Source organism: Triturus cristatus, chromosome 3_2 (genome assembly GCF_964204655.1).
Source record: "Triturus cristatus chromosome 3_2, aTriCri1.1, whole genome shotgun sequence".
NCBI lineage: Eukaryota > Metazoa > Chordata > Amphibia > Caudata > Salamandridae > Triturus > Triturus cristatus.
In genome coordinates, this window is record NC_140584.1 from 633639285 (window position 1) to 633659458 (window position 20174).

The 20174-nt window shown below is 41.7% G+C and overlaps 1 long non-coding RNA gene across 1 annotated transcript; it reads left to right on the forward strand.

The window, feature by feature from the left end:
• Positions 1-8531: 8531 nt before the first annotated feature.
• Positions 8532-18761, forward strand: LOC146857867 (uncharacterized). The gene is made up of 3 exons (XR_014979624.1): positions 8532-8574; positions 13179-13268; positions 17868-18761. It is a non-coding gene; the product is annotated as an uncharacterized LOC146857867 (long non-coding RNA).
• Positions 18762-20174: the final 1413 nt, after the last annotated feature.

A 20174-nucleotide genomic window follows, 5' to 3' on the forward strand; every position in this document is an offset into this window, starting at 1 on the left:
GGAAGCTCCCTTGATGGAACTAGAGCTCTCACACACCCAGCAAGCTAGGTGTCATGCTTCATCATATGAGCACTGCCCCTCGTCAAGTCGGCGCTGCAATCCTTGACGGGCTCCCGAAACCGGGGCTCTTTACCGGGGATCTTTTGTTCCTGCCGATATGTGCTTGGGGGTGAGGGGCCTAGTGTAATGGATGTAGCAGAATATGGAAATTTAAAAAGGGGTCAGTCAGTCCTAATAATGCTTTATTCAGAAGGTAGACTACCCTGTTAAAAAATGATGTAGAGTGGCTAAGTCCTAGAAGTAAGGTGTCTAGACGTGAAGCTCTACTCTAAATGATCAACATGTTTCTTGCCATATGTGTCTGGAGGATCAGGGCAATTCATCAGGATCAAAAGCTGTCTACATAAGGTGGTAATGTGAACTCTACATACCACGTCCTAGGTTTTCTGACCTGAAAAAATAAAATAACAACATGATTACTAAAACCAATCTCATCTCTTCGTTTTGTACAAACTATGTCAAGGATGGTGTTATAAGAATCACCGTGCAGGACGTGAATACGTGAATCAAACAGAGTAGTAATTTGTGCACTAATTCAAAGCATCAGTGGACGTGAGGGGGGGGGGGGTTTGGAATCTATAGCTAGAAATTAACTGTAGGTGCTCTAAAGAACAACAAAGGAGGGAATCACTCACCTAGTGTGTTAACTAGACATGCTAGCAACGGAGCTGGCGGCTTTAAAGGACTTCGATTGGGTCCTAGAATAAATGTCAAAAGGGTACAATGACTAAAAGGGATTAAAGGGGTTAAAAAGAACCACAGGGGTTTGTAGTGATGCCGACAGAATTAAATAGAAGTCAGCGTCTCACACAACAGTTACAAATTGGTTCCATCAGACCCAAAACACGTCCTGACTCTATGCAGAAGAGGTCGGGACGAAGCCGAGGACCGAGGGTCTAGCGTGGCTCGCAGTAACCAGCGAAATAGATATAATGTGGTCAAGGTAACCTTCAAGCCAAAACGGTATCAAGATTCTGGGTATAGTATGTACTCACCAGCTTTGTGGAACGCGTCTCTGAAAGACGTGTCGAGTTGCTACGTAACGAGCAAAGACGCCGGGGCTTGAAAGGGAGTCCGCCTCCAAAGAGACGTAACAAGTTGCTAGGAAACGTGAACGAAAGTGTCACGATGTTGCATTGTAGTGTGGGGTGGGGGAGGAGGACCTCATAGGGAACCCTGACCACTCGCTGGTTACTGCGAGCCACGCTAGACCTTCGGTCCTCGGCTTCGTCCCGACCTCCTCTGCATTGAGTCAGGACGTGTTTTGGGTCTGATGGAACCAATTTGTAACTGTTGTGTGAGACGCTGACTTCTATTTAATTCTGTCGGCATCACTACAAACCCCTGTGGTTCTTTTTAACCCCTTTAATCCCTTTTAGTCATTTTACCCTTTTGTCATTTATTCTAGGACCCAATCGGAGTCCTTTAAAGCTGCCAGCTCCGTTGCTAGCATGTCTAGTTAACACACTAGGTGAGTGATTCCCTCCTTTGTTGTTCTTTAGAGCACCTACAGCTAATTTCTAGCTATAGATTCCAACCCCCCCCTCACGTTCACTTATCCTTTGAATTAGTGCACAAATTACTACTCTGTTTGATTCACGTCCTGCACGGTGATTCTTATAACACCATCCTTGACATAGTTCGTAAAAAACGAAGAGATGAGATTGGTTTTAGTTATCATGTTGTTATTTTATTTTTTCAGGTCAGAAAACCTAGGACGTGGTATGTAGAGTTCACATTACCACCTTTTGTAGACAGCTTTTGATCCTGATGAATTGCCCTGATCCTCCAGACACATATGGCAAGAAACATGTTGATCATTTAGAGTAGAGCTTCACGTCTAGACACCTTACTTCTAGGACTTAGCCACTCTACATCATTTTTTAACAGGGTAGTCTACCTTCTGAATAAAGCATTATTAGGACTGACTGACCCCTTTTTAAATTTCCATATTCTGCTACATCCATTACACTAGGCCCCTCACCCCTAAGCACATATCGGCAGGAGCAAAAGATCCCCGATAAAGAGCCCCGGTTTCGGGAGCCCGTCAAGGATTGCAGCGCCGACTTGACGAGGGGCAGTGCTCATATGATGAAGCATGACACCTAGCTTGCTGGGTGTGTGAGAGCTCTAGTTCCACCAAGGGAGCTTTCCTGGCCTTCCACTGATTACTCCTTGATAATCATTTGGTGGTTGAATCTTGCCTCCACCTTTGTCCCTATCTCTTCCTTATTTTACTTGAGGAACTCTGTACCCCGTTTTGGAAATAGGCCTCTGGGGCATGTACATTGGACCTCCTTAAACAAAGCCCCCTGTCCCCCCCCCTTTTGGATTATTATTATCACTTTTAATTTGCCCACCTTGATCATTATATGCATCCAAATTGGGTGCTTTCTCCTGCTTGTGCAAGGATTTTTCTGTCTGTCCGGTTCTTGTGTCTAGAAGGCTGGTTTTTTGACAATTTTTCTTCAGTTTTTAAAAAGGATTTTGTACAATCTTTGCTTAAGAGGTTGCTTAAGAATTTGCCTTTTTATGCAATTCTAAAGAAGGGTTTGCGATTTGGTATTAGGAAGGGACGTCCCTTCCTAATACTGAATCGCAGTGGTATGTGTGAACATTCGCATTTTACCACTTACTTCAAGTAGATGGTAACACATTTGCAAATGGCATCCCCAGGAGCCCTTTTCCCCTTTGTGATTGTTTTAGAAAAGCATTTTTAAGAGAAGGCAGTGGTCCCACGGTCCACTGACTACTCTGAAAAAGTAAAAAGAAAACCTTTCGTTTTTCAGTTTGAAATTCATCCCATTTTTCTTTAAGGAAAATGGGCCGTGTTTAAACAAAAACATTGCTTTATTGAAAATTAATCACAGACATGGTGATCTGTTGACTGCAGCAGGCTAGCATTCCTGTGATTTTTGCGATTCCCAATGGGTCGTAAATTGAGTCCTACCTCATGAATATTAATCAGGCAAGTCTATTTGTGACTCACAATTGCGATTGGGACTCGCAATATATGTGAAACGCACATTTCTACATGGGTGTTGAGATTACCAAATAGTGAATCACAAAAATGTGCTACTTGGTAATCACAAAGCCTTCCCTTCAAAACATCTGGCCTTAGCCATCTGGGGACCCAAATTGGTTACAATTACAGTGGATATTCCTTTGCTCATTGTCTTTTTTCAGTCATCTAGAATTTAACTAATGACTTCTGGAACGTATGCAAGCTTATTAGCAATCTTTGAGTGGGTCTTTATCTCATTGGAGAAGGTATACTCTTAAGTGAATCTTTCACCGCACACTCCATTGCATTCATGCAAGAGTCAATAGTTGCTATGCTAGATAATATTTCAGATAATCTTTCTCCGATTTTATACTGTGCACTGCTAGGTTATTCACCATGAGATCCAATATTCTACACAGAGTGTGCATAATGGAGAAAATTGGTTGCTCAGGAAGATAATCTGTAGTATTAATACCACTATACTTTGGTAAGTCACAGTCCAGGGATGCTGATTTCATGGTGCTGTTTTGGCAAGATCTACTAGAGCAAAGTGCACCACAGTATGTCTTAATTCAAATCGAACGAGAGGTCAGACTCCCCACTAGTAACACAGATGACTGGTTTTGACATGCAAAGGAAGGGGGTAGATGGACACCATTCTTGGTTGTTCCGTTCTTTATGGATGGACTATTCAATACACTGAACACTCACTCCTTGCTGTTGCTTTCCCCAGCATTGTATTCTTTATGGAAGACTGCTACAGTTATGATCTGATGCTTAGACAGAAAGCAGTCAGTCAAGGTTGAAGGCGAACCTGTTGTAGTAAACTTCTCCACATGAATTGTACAAACAGGTTTAAGTTTATTCAGTGATGACTCAGCACGTCCATCTCTACTGGGGCACAGAAGGAACTGAAACTCATTGAATGCAGTGCTATGACATCATAGCATTCCCTAATATGTGACCACTCAGCACTTACACATCACCACACATCTCCCCTTTTTATAAAAGAATACAAACTCTTTATCACTAGCCTTCCCCCCATTTTACAAGAGGAAATACAGTGAATAAATAAGGAAAAAAGAAAAATTAGGAACAGTATATATACCAAAAAGAGCATAAAAATTGACCAATTTCTTCAGTAGTTAACACAATTTTGCCATTTCCTTGGTGCAACTCTGGTGTGAGTACTCTTTCTTGCAGGATTATTCAATTCAACAATATTTGTAGCATTTGTTACTATTTCCCTGGTAACATTACTGTGTTTGGTACTCACAGAGTTCTTCCTCAATTCACACACTTGAGAAGGTTCTTTAAATTTAGATAATCCTTCCCCATGTGGTTTGTTACATGCATCCAATCTCCAATTTCTAATTTACAATCTTTTCTTTTTATTTCAGTCCCCATTTTTCCCATTTTTGCCAGACTGGTCAAGTTAGACTTATCTTCACCATATCTCCACCAATCACCAATACTACCTCCTTTAGCAATTAACTGAAAAATCCAAAAAGAACATAGTTCAGTTAAAACTTTCCTCCCTCTAATTAATTTGAAGGGAGTTCTACCAGTTACAGTGTGGGGAGCCATTAATTTCACTTCTGATTGTGGACTGAATACACTCCACTAACACCTTGCTAAAGCGTTCTACTCTTCAATTGCTTTGGGGGTTGAATAAAGGTGTTCTCAAATGTTTTACGGCACATCTGCCTAGAAATGAAGTAATCGGTACAGACATAAATTGTACTCCATTATCTGTTAAAGTTTCTCCTGAAATTCTTCTCTACCAAAAATTATTAAAAAACAGTCAATGACTTTTCTAGTGGTAGGTTAACAACCCTGTTCTACTTCAACCCACCTAGACAAGGGATTAATCATTACCACAAAGTATCATATGATTAAGTAATACGTGACATGGTTCTAAAAAATCCCCACCGGCACAGTGCCAATATTTATCTGGACATAAAGTCATTAAATCAACCGAACCCTCTGTCACCAAGACTTTATCACTTAATTTGAACTTCTCACAGTTTCCACAAAACATTTCAATTTCACCATTCATTCTTGGCCACCAAACATTTTCCCTCACCTACCTTTTGGTGCTGTAGAACCCAGATGTACCAGTTCAATAATAAATTAGTGGTAGCAGGAAGGTGGGATCAACTTGTCCCCATGCACCAACACTCTGTCTTCCATGGATAACTCTTCCAAAACTTTCCAAAACATATGCAACTCATAGGATGAATTATTTTATTTTGGCCAACCGACCTCACTAGTAAAATAACTTATTTCGAAATATGATCCTTCTCAATTGTATCAACCCAGTCTTCACTTTTACCACACACACTAACATCCCCTACATAAGCAATAAAACCCTTCTAGAATTCAGAACTCCAATTCCAGACCATCAGAGTTTTGGACAAACACTCTGCCCTGGAATTTTTCCCTCCTGGGATATACGTGAATGTGAATTCCAACAATTTTGATGTTAATCTGGGAATTCTGGCTGTGGAGCCTTTTTTTCTGTTAGAATATTGACTAAAGGTCAATGATAAGTCTTTTGCAAAAACGTTCCTCCCCACAAATTTGGCCTAAACGTTTCTATACTCCACACACATGCCAAATGTTATATCTCAATTACAGAATCTTTATGCTCTGCCCCTAGCCCATACTCACACGCATCCACAGTGACAACTGTTTTCCTTCCTTCTACAAATGGTTGCAAAGCAGGTGCTTTCACACTTTCTCCTTTGATAGTTTAAAATATTTGGTCACACACAGAGGACCACACAAAATATGTACCTTTCTTCAAAAGCCTTCTAAAGCATTCAGTTAGATTTGCAAATTTCTCAAAAACTTGGCTAAGAACTCACATAGCCCAAGAAAGAACGTAGCTGTTCCTTATTCTAGGAGCAGGTACATCTACTATGTGTTTTACAAGGAAAGGTTTAGATTTCACACTATGGCTAGAGAAAAGATGACCCAAATACTCTACTTCTCTTGTTTTAAAAAAGTGCATTTGTCTTTCAATAAAGTAGCTCCTTTGTTTATAAGTATAATTAACACGTTACTTAACACTTGATCGTGTTCATATTCACTGTTTGAGAACACCAAAATATCATTCTGGAATGCTGCTATTTATGGGAACTGTTTGAACATGGTGGACAGTACTCTCTGAAAAACTACTTCAACAGAAGCTATGCCAAACGGCATTCTGCAGAACTGAAAAGTACTGTCTGGAGTAACAATAGTTGTAGGGGTCCTGAATCCTTCTCCTGTTCAACCCAATGGTAAGCTGCCCTTAGATCTACCTTGGTAAACCAGCTTGAATGTCCAATCTTGGTGATCAAGTCTTCAATTCTCTGCAGTGGACAATCGTTAACCCAGATGGCCCAATTGATGTTTCTTAATTCCACACACTTCCGGAGTTCCCCAGACTTCGATTTTGCAAAAACAATGGGAAATAACCCTCCACATTCTCAATAATACCCTGCTCACACATATCACTTAACATGTCTGATAACTCTCTTCTTACGCTCTAAGGTAGGTTATCCAGCTTGTGTTTCACCGGTTTAACCCCTTGTTTGACTTTGACAGTGTACATGAAAATTGATATCTTCCCTAGCTTCTCCTGAAATTCTTTTTCAAATTTTCTCTCCCATGAATTCTCCACATCAGTGACCGATTTTATGTTATTTTTTCAATGGTAACAGGTGTAACTGAGCAAGGTCTTATAGTCATTTTAAATTCTACTTGATAAACTAGCCCTAACATGTTGATGCCATTGCGTGCTACATACACCTTCCCTTTGATTGACTCCACTAATGTCTCAATGGTAACCCAGAAATAGCCTATCAAGTCCACCATACTACCTCCATAGGCCACTGACAAAATATCTGGAGCAACAAAAACGTTTTAGAGCAAAATTGATCAAACTTCTCTTGTGCCACAATGGTGATGTGAGCCCCTGTATCTACTCATGTTTTTACTGCATTCCCTTCAATAACAACATCAATATCAAAATCAGGAACATTAGGAAGTTCCCTAATTATCCTCACTCCTAAGACTAATTCCTTACACTCCTCAGATACATCATCTTCATTGTTCTCATACAACACATGGTATTACTCTTGCCACTTCTGCAAATCCTGACGAAATGTCTTAATTTACCGCTCGTCTTACACTGTTCACCATGTGCGGGACAATGCTTGAACGAAGAAACATGATCAGGAGAACTGCATCTGTAATGGCAAACTTTCCGTTGTTGATGCGCTGGTACACTGTATTTACTCAAATCCCTGTTTTTCTTATGTTCTGCCATTGCCATAGGTTTGCCCACCACAGCACCTGACACTGTCCCCTTGTTGAGTCACTCCATTAGGAATTTTGCATCTTCACAAGATCCCTCTATATTCTTAACTATGTCTATAGCCTTATCCAAATATGGATTCTTGCAAGTATGCAACCGCTGCTGTATATTATTTGAGCTACACCTTACCACTAACTGATCACTTATCAACTGTGAATTAAAATAATCAAATTTACACTTAGTTGTGAGGACTTTTAATGCAGTAACATAAGCTTCTATACTTTCAGAAGACTTTTGTACTCGTGTAAGGAAACATATAGCTATGTACTACTAAATTCTTTGTTTTTGAAAAATATTTATCCAATTGAGCCATAGCCATATCAAACTCATCGAGTTCCTCCCCATCCGTAGGTTCATGTTCAGGCAGATGATCAAAAACATTTTGTCCTTTCACCCCTAAATAGTAATACATTGAAAATGTATTTTTCCTTCTGGCTTAAATTGTTGTGCATTGATCAGCCCTAAACAGGCCTTCAATGACCTTAACTGCAACTTCCACTCCAATTGTGGTTAACCTGGATCTTGCAAAAATGTGGCAGGTGGAGGCACATTCTGCATACTCTACCTACTAAAAAATAAAAAATAAACATTTACAGTAAACGCGGTACAAAGCACAATACTATAATATAATACAAATCATACAATAGTATTAAACTGAAAGTTCTCTTAACAGGCAAAAAGTGTGCAAATCGCTGTACTGTGTATAATTAGGATTTGCACCAAACAATAGCATGCCAATCTCTGATGAAGATATGTTGGAAAAGAGTATGTACCAAATAATAGCGTGCAAATCACTGCCAATCGTCGATAAAATTATGCTGAAATTAAATTTGCACCACATAACTGGGTGCAAATCGCTGAAACGAAAAACAAAGTAGGCTTTAGTTTGTTCTTAGCATACAAATAACTGAAATGAGCATTTGCACATCCACTGGCAGTTAGAAAGGTCGCAGAGGAATCTGCACAGATCACTGCTGTTCCCCAAACCAAGATGGACACCACTTTTTCTTTTGCCGTTAGTCCTTCCTTCCTTTTTATTACCTCAAGCCAGTTTAGACTGGAACTGAGGTTCACTGAGGGAGGAGCGTCTGACGCAGTGGCAAGGCAGTCACAAGAAGCGAGTAGGCAGGATCACAGTAACACGGTAAGCAGCAGTAGAAGACACCAAGTTACCCTGTAAACCCGCTCACACAGCATGTATTGTTACTAAATTAAGTTAAGTTAAGTTAAGTTTAAATTTATTGTTTCAGTTAATTAAAACCATAACAATTTTGCATCTTAAAACCATAAAATATTACAGTCAATAGCATAATGAAATAACACATCCTAGGAAAAAGTGCAACCAGTCATTTGCCCCTAAGACTACATGATTACTGCTACAGTATATTTTAAAACCAATTAGTTTAAAACATTTTTTTTTCAAATATAGTCAACATCCATACTATTTTTATATCCAAACCATACTTTTCAACCCTTTGTTCACCATATGTGAATGTATAGGTGTACATGTGTATGATTTGAGGTAAAAGGAATTCATATTGAAGAGTCCATTACATTAAAGAAGGCAATAAACTAAAAGCGATGGGCCATCAGGTGCTCAGTGCGTGGTTACACCCAAGGGACTTGACGACAGAAGTTTCTTTGGCAATCTTAAAGGGTAAGTGCACAATTCAGCTAGTGATTGGCAATGATTTTGCTTCAAGGGTCCCTGCCCCGCAACTGCTATTATTACTCTGGGGTGACTGAGTTGCTGTTAATAGATTGTTCACTTGAAGAAGGACCTTAGCGGCCTCTGCAGGAAAGCTAAACTGATTTACTATTCGGTAGTGTTAGCACTGCAGTACGGCGTGATCTTATGTTGAGCGCCCGAAAAGGGGGGCAAAGTAGTTTCTGCCTTAAAAGGATTACAGCTCGACAGATGCACAGAAAGTGTAATAAACTTTCATCAAATTGGCCGCAAAGCCGGCAGAGAGAGTTCAACCATCTTTGTTCCCAGACAGGCACCTGATCTTTTGAGGGGAAGGCTCCCATTCGTGTTACTAAGTAAAAGTGCTGGTTGGTTGGAGAAATATGGCACGCAAGATATGGTTGAGGCCCCCAGATGCTGTAAGATTGTAAAACTGACCAGCTGTAATTTTTGCCTGCCAATTCCGCTTTATCCATCGACTATGATTTTAGTTTGGCGGATTTATTGGCTATTTTTTTGAATGCTGCATGGCTGATATTAAGCTTCCAGGCCTCATGTAAATTGAGGGATGACAGTGCTTGGTTGAGTGTGGTTGGCCAGCTGTTTTTGGTCATGCGCTGATTTTTCATTTTGGACCAACACAAGGCAGCCAAAGACTCAGGTAGAGCTGCTCTCAACTTCCAGCACAATTTAAGTAGTGCAGCCATTCTCGCTGGCAGGTTGTGCGGGAGGCCAAATTCAAGGCGGACTTGAGCTTGACAGGTGTGTCTTGGGATGCGGTAGATTCTTTTTAACAGGACGGACTGTAGAGTATTGAGAGTCGTTACATCTTTGCCCTCAATGATTTCTGAGCCATAGGTCAGTGATGGTAAGAATTTGGCTGCAATGATTTGCAGTAAATAAGTCTGAGACAAACTCCCCATTTTATTATTTATTAAGTTGAGGATGAAGAACAGTTTGTTTACAAAGGCCCTTCATTGGGCAAGATGCTTTTCGAAATTCAGTCTAGCGTCCAGTTCCACCCCAAGTTATTTATAGGTGCTGACCTGGTCGACCTTATTCCCGGCAACTTTTCATTTGAATTTCAGATTTTGCTGTCTGTTTTTTGGCAAGAAACAGATGACTTTGGTCTTGCTGTAATTGAGCTTCAAGTCTAGGGATTCACTTATACTGTATAGGGTAGTGATTTGCCACTGCAAGCCCATAGGAGCCTGGCTACACAAAACGATGTCATACACATATTGTAGGCTACGCACTGGTCTGTAGGAGACTTTTGGAGGGTCACTCGAGACTTCTGATAGCAGGGTATCCAGGTCTGCTGTGTAAATATTAAAAAGGCAAGGGGCTAGAACACATCCCTGTTTGAGACCAATGGATATGGGGATATTTCTGGTCATTGTATCACCCTTGCTTTTTTTAATCTGTACCCAAGTATTGGAGTGTAGATTAATTATAGATTTGATAAGGTTTGGGGGCACACCCCATCTGGCCATTTTTGCCCATAAAAGGTATCTCGGAACCGTGTATTGTTGCTAGGTAACAGCCACATGAGTATATAGAGAATGACAAAAAAGTTTGCTGGCTGAAAAATACATGCACCGGCTATCTCATTCCATAACTTGGCAATGGCCACGCGCTGTTAAACATCAAAGGATGCGCAAGCTGGCTTGAAGTGTCCTAGCACAGCATGAAGTCATTGACATTCATAAGCGTGGCCTAATGCAAACAAGTTTACAGAGCGCTTTAAACAATAAGAGAGTCAATATCCAGGCAAATCAAGGGTCAATATTTATCCCTTTACTTTAAGACGGTGCCTCTCACATCTGCTAATGTTATTCAAATAAAAATAATCCTGCAATAATTCAGCGCATTCGCAGTTCAGAAAGGTAACACCCTCTTGTCCCTGCAGTTGCCTTTTTTCTTTGCGCAGGTGTCTTTTCCACTGGTCGCCACTTCTGTAGTGAACTTCTCCACATCAATTGTACAAACAGGTTGAAGTTTATTCAGTGATGATCCAGCACGTCCATCTCAATGGGGGCATAGGAGTAACTGACGCTCATGGAATGTAGCGCTATGACAAAGTCGCATTCCGTGATGTGTCACCACTCAGCCCTTACACATCACCACACCTCTCTATGCTACCAAATCCTATGTATATTCACTTCTTCAGCAGGCACTTTCCTGTACGCTTTCTAATATTTAGGGGGAGGAATTTGCATATTGGCACTCTTTCTTTAAGGCTCTTTTATTTTGTTCGTCAGATGATGCATGCTCCTTAATTGCCTTCTCTATTGACTGCTCATTGGTTGGTGCACTCATAAAATAATTAGTAACTGTGTTTCGCTGCAGCCCAGTGGGCATTGATGGCTGCTCCGATGCCTTTAATGAGGGATTTAATCTACCGCTAGATAGGTCAGAACTCAGAATTAACTGATGCAGTCACACATGGAAGCGGCTGATCAGAGCTAGTGGACAATACATGTCTATTTATGAGGTGTATTGGTGCCAGCAGTAATTCTTGAATGCCATGTAATTAAAATGATCTTTTAGCAGTGGAATCAGATATTTCCCTTGCAGTATGTGTAACATCAGCTCCATTTACTTCCATTATTTCTTCGATAGGTTCTTCTATCTATGGCGTCTGCTGGGAGCTTAGAAATAGGCCCGGGCACAGTTCCATGATCAGGCAGAGTTCCCCTGTCCCACCCGTTCTCATGACGCTTAAGCCGTATGTCAACGTGAAGTGCGTTCTCGGGCTGAAATCTCACACAAACTGCACCATGCCGTTCGCAGGGGTGCAACCATCTTGTTTCGCACTCTGTGTATGGTGCTGGGGCCTACTTTTTATCCTTTCTCAATCTATATATTCCTTGTGTCCTAAAACTTTTTTCCCCTCATTTGTATTTATTATCTTACCTTTTGGCTTTGTAAGTGTGTATTTTACGTTTTTTTCTACATTTTGGTGTGTTTTTTTGTGAGTTTTGTACATTTGTATTTTTTCGCTTTACTTCTTATTTTTACCTTCCTTTGTTCTTTTTACTTTTTTTTTCTCCCTCTCTCCAGCGCCATGGAAGAGAAGGGTGCAAAAAAAAGGGCAGCAGCCACCTTCTTTGTAGAAGGCGGCTCCAGCAAGGTCTGAAGCCCCATGCCTTGTTTTCAGAGGTAGAGGTGGAGGTGGCAGCGCTGGTCTTTTATGTCCAGCTCCACCTTCCCAACACCCTGGTAGCAGGCGGCAGGACTAGGTCTGGGTACAGACTCACTGAGAGCTGGCAGAGTTAGGCGAGGGTGCACCAGGTAGTGTCCCATTTCTCAGGTCCGGCACACGGAGCAGCAGCTGATGCCCCAGTGGTCTAACATCCTGGACTCAGACCAGGACCTGCTAAGAGTAGCGATCACGGGGCTCGATGAGCAATTATTAATATTAATATTACTTGTGTTCTATGCTATTGCTAATATTTTTCCCAAATTGCAAGCATGCTGCTCACACACAGGTAAGTTAAGTTTACAAATATAATGTAATCGTTATTCTAGACAGGTGCTCGGAGCTACCTAATTGCACTTATTGGCGCTCGCTTGGGTTGAACATTTAAGAGGAAATGCAGAGACTCCTTTGTCCTGTCACTAAAATAGTGATAGTTATTTTTCGTAATTTAGCAGCACCTGTCCTCTCACTTCAGTTCTTAGAGCCTTTATTTTTTTGTAGCTCGTAAAGAGTCATGCAACCAATCTGATGTATGCGTGAATCCGTCTATGCCTTTAAAGAAAAATGCAGATTTAGTGAATTGGCCCATCAAAGGGCATTGAGATTGCGAATGAGATGAGAAGCAAACATCATTCATTGCAATTTATTAGTGATTCCATAATCTAGTTTACTAAATATGAAATAGGGCCACGTAGGTTTAGGAAATTTGGAATAGGATAGGATGGTCCACGATACTACTGGCTGATCTGATTTGAAAAGTTCAATGTTATTGCGATTGTCTTTTTCTGGCCAAAAATATTTATTGAGAGATTATTTTATTTACCACCAATCTTTTTTTTGTCTTTTTGTCTTACATCAGCCTCCAGGTGCAAGAAGAGGGCTGAGGCGGGTGAGGAAGCTGCTGAAGGTGCTTCCCAAAATTCCTCTGCCGATGGCTCTTGTCGCCCCAGTAAGCCCCCCTGTTGTTACATTTTATTTTCATTTCCCTAACTTTTACTGCTTCTCATTTTGAAATATTATTTCTACCCGTTTCTTATTTTTTTTCTAAATCCTCTTCGAGGTATCAGTTTCTAAATTCTTGTTATCTCTGCATTAGTCTATTTACTTATTTTCTATATTTCAAGTTTCTGTACTTTACTTCAAACTGTCTCTGTACTAGTCTGTCTGCAGCTTCCTTTCTTCTGCTTTGCCAGTCAGCTTTCCCTCTCCCCTTACATATTTTGTGGACTGCCTAGTAGTAAGACTCTGGGAACCCATTGATCGCGTACTACTACTGTGAAGATTGCATGCCCAAGTAAGGTATTCCTCACATGTTTGTTGAGATGAGAAGGCTTTCTTTTACTTGCTCATGCTTAATCAGGAAAGCAATAGAGTGGCCAGGGTCACGTTAGACAGCCCAATGTTGTGTATTAGCTAGGCCTAGTATTAGCAGCAGTTGGTGAAGACCGTGCAACATGACTTGAAGGAAGTATGAGGAGGGCGCCCCATTGCATTTGCCAACCAAAACTATATGTCCAGTTGTCCACTCTTTTATTTCTTTAAAAAAACCTCAGATTCCTTGTTAGCTCTGCCAGTCCATTACATTTTGTCTGGAGGCTTTTCAAAAATTGCCACCAACAAAATGTCCAACCTGATATTTTTATTAGAAGATACTGTAACCAAATTGTAGTGATGTGTGTGGTAGTATTTTGCTATTAAAGAATTAATTGGGGAGACATATCTGGCATCTATAAAATGTGAAATGTCTTTTCTAGTCACACCGACCACCAGTGCCAGGGCCAGCAGTGACGGCATCAGCCAGTCAGCTGATGGGGCAGTGGGACAAGGGGGTGAGCTAGCAGAAGTGGCGGGCAGTGGAATGTCATATTGCTTGCTTATTGATGATTACTTATATACTCACTGCATGGGTGACCTGTTGACTTGTGAACAATTAAATATTCCCCTCTTGAGCAGATGTTATTTTATGTTATAAAACTTATAAAGTGCAAGATTGCATGAGGGTGTATTTGCACTAAGTTGGGTATTGCAGTGTAGCAGGAAGTAGAGGAGGCTAGGTATTGAAAAGCCAAGATTTTACAAGTTTCCTGAAACTCAATAAAGTGCTAGCTGCTTTAATATTAAAGGGCAGACTGTTCCATAGCACCGAGGCTTCAGGAGAGAAACAGCTGCCCCCTCCCCCATTTGAGTCTCTTAAATCTGGGGCGAGAGATCGTCCATGTATTTTTTGATTGAAGGTCTCGATTGAGTACACACCAAGAGAAGGATTGTTTAAGGTATCAGGGACCAGAGTCATGTAAGGCCTTCTTAGTGAGGCACAGTGCCTTGAATTCTTATATGGTTAACCACTGAAAGCCAGTGGAGCTTTTTGATAGAAGCTGAAACAGGATGAAACTTGGGCAGATCAAGAATAAGCCTTGTTGCTGCATTCTGAACGCTCTGTAATTTCCTTGTGTATTGTCTTTGGTCCTTGTGTACAGTCCATGTCAGTAATCCAGTTTGGAAAGGATTAGTAAAGAAATAACTGTTTTTCTAGAGGTAAGGAGAATGAAAGGGAGAATCTTCTTCATAATTCTCAGAGTATTGAAACTGGAGGAGACGACTGAGCAGATATGCTTATTAAAATTTAGTTTTTTCATTCATGACTTTGCCCAGATTTTTTGCTTTTTGGATCAGGATGGGGAGAGTCTGTAGGCCATCATGCTGGGTTCCAGAAATGAGGTTTATTGCCAAAAAGAATTACCTCAGTTTTCTCCAAGTTCAGTTTAAGGCAATGCTTACCCATTCAGTTGCTGACTGCTCTCATACAGTTGTGAAACTGGGAAGTATTGAATTCTACATCGTTGGAGGTCGATATGACAATCTACGTGTTGTCAGCGCAGGGGGGAGTTGAGTCATAGCCTTTTCTATCTGCAACTCAGCGGACAAAGTTTCTTAAAGACCTTTAATTATGATGGGTTGATGGAAATGGGAAAGAAGGATGGAAGGAAAAAGGATGGGTAAAAATTAATATAATTGGAAGAGAAGGATGAGTGGGTGGAAGGATTCATATAGGTGGCTGATAGGATGCATGGTTAGGTGAAGGATGGATAAAAGGGCATACGGCTGAAAGGATGCCTGCCTGGGTGGGTGAAAGTGTATGGATGAAAAAATTGCCTGTCTGGGTGGGTGAAAGGAATCCTATAGTGGGTTTGGTGAGTGAAAGGATGCTTGGGTGGGTAGATGTATGGGATGACCTGGATTGGCAGTTCGGGCTGGACTGTTCCCATGAGGCACAGGGTCAAGACTGATTGGCATATATGTGGGTCTGAACTGAGGTGGTGAGGTGAGCTAAAGAACGATGATGGATTCAACCCAGATTTGTGACTGGGGTTGAATGTCTGAAAAGTTTCAGCGCTCTGTCCATCATCTCCTTGTGCTTGCTTTGTTCGCCCTAAGTTGGCAGGGTATTCCCAGACGTGGGTCCCTTGCTTACTTTGCCACTGGATTCAAACTAGCCTGGCTGATGAGAGGTGTTGCCCTGAAACCGGTACCAGGATGCTTGTTTCTGGTTCAGGGAAGACCTAGCTTGGCAGTTCGGGCTGGACTGTTCCCATGAAGCACAGGGTCAAGACTGATTTGCATATAGCTGAGTCTGAACTGAGCTGGTGAAGTGAGCTTAAGAACGATGATGGATTCAACCCAGATTGTGACTGGGGGTGAGTGTCTGAAAAGTGTCAGCGCTCCCTCCATCATCTCCTTGTGTTTGCTTTGTTCGCCCTAAGTTGGCAGGGTATGCCCAGACTTGGGTCCCTTGCTCACTTTGCCACTGGAGGGGTAGCTGATGAGGGGTGTTACCATGAAACCAGTCGCAGGATGCTTGTTTTTGGTTCAGGGAAGACCTGACTTTGCAGTTCGGGCTGGACTGTTGCCATGAGGCACAGGGTCAAGACTGATTTGCATATAGCCGGGTTTGAACTCAGGTGGCGAAAAGAGCTAAAGAACGATGATGGATTTTACCCAGATCTGTGACTGGGGGTAAGTATCTGAAAAGTTTTAGCACTCCACCCATCATCTCCTTGTGTTTACAAATGTATGTTGGTAAAAGGTTTGTTGAGACTGAAAACATATTTGTATGGATGGATAGTTTTTAATGGTGAAGACTCGATTGAGAGAATGTAAATCCTAAACAGTGAGTAGCAAAGCCAAGGGTAAAGGATAATAATACCAGAAGAACAATGCAATGATGAATGGAAAAATCCTTAAAATGAAGAAGGAACAAGGGACTAGGGTGCTCCTCTGGAGTGGCGGTCTTCTCACCTTTACTTGCTTGCCTTGGTTTTATCAAGGTTTTTATACCTTTGGTTGAGATGGTATTTCAGACTACTCCCTTGACTCACAGTAGTTTTCAAGCGCAACATATAATATGAATAATCCTACCTACCCACCCATCATCAATCACCTCCCTCCCTCCATACCCATGGCATTTCACCAGTGATACCCATGGTGACCTAACTGCTGCATGGTGGCATCAGTGGCACTGCATTGTTGGCTGTGCTCTGTGCGTCTGCCTCTGTTAACGTGTAGGCACATTTACAAATTTCATGGCAATACAAAAATAGTTCTGCTTCACTTCACTCCCAGTGCACACTCAGTCACTTCTTAGTACATACCTTCTTTCCTATGGTTCTTCTGTCCCAGCCTTCAGTAAAATTTGGAAAAAAACATTCTTTGCATGCGCCACATTCCTCTGGCCAAGTGATATATTTTATTATTGCTTCCATAACGGATTATGTCTGTTTACATTTTTCCCTTTCAACATTTGCTGAACAAAGTGACTCACTACTAGCAAAAGCTTAGGCACTTGATGATGATGATGATCAGTGAAACATGTACCTACCTGGCCTAATCCATCTAACTTACCTGCAGTAGAGTAAGTTAATAATTATTTTCCTTACTGCCAAGCAAATCTATTTTGTTGGAAAAAATGTAATGTCAAAGTGTGGTGATGGAGGCTGAGGCCAGGGAGTAAAGTGGGAGCAAGAATAAGTGCCTTTGAATTTTGGGGAAGGGATAGTCTGAGCCAAACGTGCCAAATACAATATCCTGTCCCTTAATCCTTTCCCTGTGCTATAGTGCATTGCTTTTCCCACCATCTACTTACCGACAGACAGGAGGATGCCTGTCTGCATGATTGATTTTATATAGTACCTCATGTGATGTACCTCTGTTAAATTGAAGGGCATTTAACAGAGCATGCCCATGATAGGAATACAGTAATAATCTTATACAGCAGCCCCACCTGCAGAGAGTACCAAAGTACCACAAGTATGTCTAGGGCACCTGCAGACCTAGCATTCCTCCATTAATTTAGGTTAATAAGAGAGAGAAGAATACTTATGTACTCCATACTACATAATGTCTGAAACTCTTCTCACATCAAAATCGAATGGCCTGAGGATACCAGCAAATGTACCGCTACTCTGCCACTGTATAATTTTAAGAGCATTGTTTACAATTTGTCTTTTTTTTTTTTTTATATAACTACTCCTGCTGATCCAACTCCTAACAGGCAAGAGATTGCATGGCTGACCTGGCAAAGGAAAATGTAGGTAATCAGGGCCAAATACCAGTGGCTGGGGGTCCTGGACAAGGAGGAGGCGGCAGCAGCAGCTGGAGATACCCTGGCCCCAGCCGGGCCCCAGTGCCTCCAGTACACCGTCACTGCAGTCTGATGGCAGCCTCCCACCATCATTCCATCACTGCTGCTCCCCCTTATTTCCGGGTATTTCAGTGCCACATCATGCAGAGGATGGTGCGCATGGAAGCCAGGCAGGAGGACTGGATGGAGAGGCACATGAACACAATGAAGAAGCTCCTAGCCTGCCGTTAGTGCCCTCTTTTTACCCTTTTTTTTATCCTTTTTTTGGTGGGTGGGACTTGCTGTGGGGAGAGGTTGGGAATGTAGGAGTTGGAGCATTTTGGGGATTTTCTTCATGGACAATTTCGTTTTTTCACTTGGACACTACTTAGGACATTGGTTGGGGAACAGGAGAGGGGTTGGCCAGTTGTGGTTTTAGTTTATATTGTTAGGGGAATACATTTTTTTCACAGTTTTACATTATGAGTTTAAGGCACCTTGCTATTTGTTCAAAGTCAAACATGGCCTAGATCCCGCATACATCCAAGGATTGGTGACTCCTTAGAGGCAGACGAGTGTGCTGAGATCTGCGAGTCATTCTTTGTTCACCACAGCTATGTTTAGTTTAACACGCATTTAGGGGCGATCCTTTTCCTATCTTGGCCCCAAGCTGTGGAATTCTCTCCCTGGCACTCATAAGAACTGTTATTATTTACTGGCATTTCGTAAATATCTAAAAACGTGGTTTTTCTAGCTATTTGCTGGGGTTATCGCTATCTGCTTCTATCCTGCGATGGGAAACCCGTCAGGTAGCTGTGCGCATTGCAAGTCTGTCAAATAAATATGATTAAACATTTTTGGGGTGCTACTGTTTTACTTCGCAATCCTGCCTTTGCCGTTTTTAAAACTTGCTGATAGTGTAAAAATAAAATAGTTATGCTGTACCCTCTCTTGTCCTACTACTCTCTCCTCCCAGTCTCTGCCGTCTGCAACTATATTAACCCCTAAGGACTCGGAGTGGGGAGGATGAATTTCCACTGTATATAGATTGCAGGTCAACAATCAACCACAGTCTTCTTACCTGATTTGCTGAAGCGAGGGCTGAATGATTTCCCAACGTAGCATGCTAGTGCACTAACAGTGAAGGCATCAGAAGTGTGGTACCACTCCCTCCTAGGTGAACCCAAACTGTAGGATAAGGTTTATTCATTGTAAGGAACTAATTAAATTGAAATAAAAGCTGAGTTAATGCTGTTAATTATGTGCAAGCTTGAACAAAATTGAGAGAGTCACCAGACTAGACTATTAGTACACAAAAAGAGATACAATAGAGAAAATATGATAAGCAATGATAAATTTAATTATTCTGAACAATGGTGACCTAGTAAAAGTTACAAAATAAAGTGGACTCGACCTATGAAGTGGAAAAGGGTAAGCTTTGATACAATACAGTGCCTGAATGATGATGCTGGCAGTGATGTTCCTCTAAAAATATAAAACACTGTTTTTATGTGTGGGTGGGTAAGTAATAAATATGGCCAGTGTGAGCTATACTTAGAGCAGAAGATCCTAATTCCGCGCTGTGTTGGTGATGCTTTCACCACATCCGCCCCACCAAGTGTGTGATCAATTAATGGTGTAAATTATTAAGTCCCACCTCATTAAATCACGCAACCCGGGGGAAGAGGGTTAGATGTTTGATGAATGGATTGGAAGGGGGATTTGGGGAAAGGTTTGACAAAGACAAACAATACACAACAGGGGCATATTTGAGGGGGCCCCCCTGCAAAGTACATGGAGGGGGCCCCCCATTCGCCGCGCCAGTCAAGAGCTCTCAGGCCCGCAATCCTCCATACTGCAGGGGCTGGGGGCTTTTGTTACACCACTGTTACCAATACAAAACACACACAATTGATGGACGTGGGTCCCGTGCTCTCCATGCCACTGGAGTCAAGCTATCCTGGCTGATGAGGGCTGAAAGCCTAAAACCGGTCCTAGGATGCTTGTTTCCAGTCCAGGGAGAACCTGGCCTGGCAGTTCAGGCTGGACTGTTCCCTTTGGGTGCAGGGTCAAGACTGATTTGCATATGGCTGGGTCCAAACTGGAATGGCATGGTGAGCAAAAAAACTATGGATTTAGGCCCGGATCTCTGTACTGGGGTGAATGTATGACATTGTTCTACATTCTGTCCATCAATTGTTCTTTTTGCATTTGTCACCCGACTGTTACCAATACAGC